The sequence below is a fragment of the Macrotis lagotis genome, chromosome 3, assembly GCF_037893015.1.
Source record: "Macrotis lagotis isolate mMagLag1 chromosome 3, bilby.v1.9.chrom.fasta, whole genome shotgun sequence".
NCBI classification, from domain to species: Eukaryota; Metazoa; Chordata; class Mammalia; order Peramelemorphia; family Peramelidae; genus Macrotis; species Macrotis lagotis.
In genome coordinates, this window is record NC_133660.1 from 139,431,663 (window position 1) to 139,434,510 (window position 2,848).

Consider the following 2,848-nt stretch of genomic DNA (forward strand, 5'->3'; position numbering starts at 1 on the left):
GAGGCGAGATAGGCAGATCTGGCTGTAAATAATCACTGCATCCACTTAAGCTGCCTTCCTCTGCTCTCTCTCCCCCGCCCCCCACTCCCGCCTTAACCAGATGTAGCTGAATGGGGAGCCCTCTTTGCAAATATGGATTACAGGCGTCTCCTAGCGGCCGCAGCAGCTCAATACAAGCAGCTTGCGACTCGCCGGAGCCCTGGTTGGGGAAAGATAAGAAGCTTCTTTCTAGGCTCTGCTCCTCCTGATTTTCAAGATCTCAGAAGAGGATCATCCAGCCGTTTGCGCAAGAAAATTGGCGATACGCTTGCAGAAGAAGCTGCGCTCTTTGTGGCCCCAAGCCTTCAGCGCTCTTTCTCGGCCGGAGAGGAGCCACTGCACGGTGGGTGTTTTCGGAAGAGCAGGCAGTGCGGACTTAAGGGGGTCCCTAGAGCTTCTTCCTCCCGTTCTCTCTTAACCCTCTCCCCTCACTCTCTACCTAGGCACATTCGTCTTTTCCTCTGCGGCAGGTGTCCTTGATGCTGACCCACTACCCAGACGTGAGGGCTGTGCTGCTGATGCAAGCTGCCCCTGCCTCCTTCCCCGAACTCCTAAATCCCTGACCCATAACCAAACTTGATGGTTTTATTTTTCATTTTTTTCAACACCTAGTAAAATATAAATGGTTTATTATCTCCGTGCTGCACTGTTTGCATTCCCTCCCTTCCCGTAGCCTCGAACTCAACACTACCCCTCCATGGATTGAAGTAAGGTACCACTCTAAGAGGCGCGCTTTGAAGTGACAGAAGAACTAGCCTAGCCATGTTTTTCCAGAGGAGCTCTAATGATATTGGAGTTGGGATCTAGGGGCGGGGGAGGATGTGGGGAACTCGGGGCGGGTGTGTGTGTGTTTGCTTCTAGAGATCATCAGACTCTAATTGTATAAATGCCCACCGCTTTGAGTCAGAAGGAACCAGGAATGTGTAGCTCTGTGCAAGGATACAGTATTTATCGAAAACCAATTTTTCATCCAGGCAGTCCCTGGGTATCTGAGGGAGGGATTGGGCTTTCATTGGACTTTTTAATTGCTGTAACCCATGTGGGGGGAGCAATCGGAACGCAACAAATGTTTACTTGAGATATATTGTCTCAAACTTCTCTACCAGATTGTAGGATTTCTGTGCTCCCTTTTTGACCTGGAGGGGAAGGAGGAAGCAGCCAGTTAACCTGCTAGAGAGGACGGATGAATGAATATTTGTTATAATTTAACTCGACTTGAAAGCACTTTGCTTCTAAATCCTCTTATTATTGCTGTATGTCCAGAGCTTTGAGCGAGGTGTAATCGAATACATATATTCATGTATGTGAATCCTCATGTATGTATGAACACACATACAAATACATATTGCATATATATGTATGTATTTTATAAGTGTGACTGAATGAGACTATTTTACAGTCCTTCAAACGTCAAACTCATCCAGACTGGGAAAGGCGATCCCTAGCATTTGTCTTGAAAGACAGTCATGGCTAGAAGAGCCAGTCTGAAGGATATTTAACCTGCTTTTCATCAGGACAGGATACCAAGGGCATCTCTTCTGGGGAGGCATGAAATTTGCTTATTTTTAGTAGCGAAACATATCTAAGTAGGGGGAAGCACTGCCCTGCTGGGGCACCGCCATAGATAATATAGATGGATCGAGTGTCTCCAAGATGAACCATCAAATTTTCACAGAGTTTCTGAGACTGAGTAAAGCAGTATAATTTCACTGGGTTCAAGTGACTATTTTAATTGCTGTTTTCTGTTGCATTAAAATCGCCTGAGAAGTGGTTGTTATTCTTGAAGAGCAGGATACATGATGTTGCTTCAGGGGGATTAACTACACTATAGCTAAACCTTGTAAGGAGGAATCCACATCTCCATATTGTGGAAACTGCATGCCAGGATAGAGCTTCCTATCTTCCTGCCCTTTCAGTCATCAGACAGGGCCAGCATTTTGTTAAACTCTAAACAGTGAATTAAAAGCACTGATGACTTGAAGCAGCCCTCTAATGCAAAATGACAAATTGCACTTAGGCAATACATGCACAAGAAAATGATTTATAGATTTTTCACGATGGTCTGAGCAAATGAAGGCACCATGAATTATACATCCTAATGCTCACTATATCATTTTCTAATAATACTATTTCAGCTGGGTTGCTATACCCTGTACTCTTCAATAGGAGGTATTGATTAATAAGTCTATGACTATCTATAAATTGGGTATTTGTTCACTTATTCATTTGTTTGTATTTTCACTTGTTTGTTAGTTTGTGGCATTGGCCTCAGATGTGATTTTTTTGTCACTACCTTTTTGCTTCTCTGCCTTTTCCTTTCTCCCCATTCCTTATTAAAATGATCCCTTGTCCACAAAGCTTAGCTTAAGGTAGCGGTTATTTTATAAATGAAGGCTAATCTTTAGGACTTATGCATTTTACTCCAGACTATTCTTCAGAAGTACATATGCTTAAATTCTGAATCTGGTATTTCTCCCCCATTCCCCTCCCATTTATCAAGACTTCCCTCAACCACCAGCAAAAAAAAAAAAAAAAAAAAAAAAACAAAAAACAACATTAGGGTCTCCTTATACTGGAAAGAATTAGAAATCCATTTTTCTCTAAAACAACCTGTTTTCTTTTAATGTTGCTATCATAACCTCATAGATTTGAAACTGGGAGGGGTCTCAGAAGCCATCTAATGCTTTACTCCTTTATTTTAAGAAATGTTTTTATTATTCAATCACATTCCTAAAAGTATAGCAGTTCCTGACACATCAGGTAGTGAGACATTCAGAAATGTTACTTAGTTCACATGATCTTTCACAAT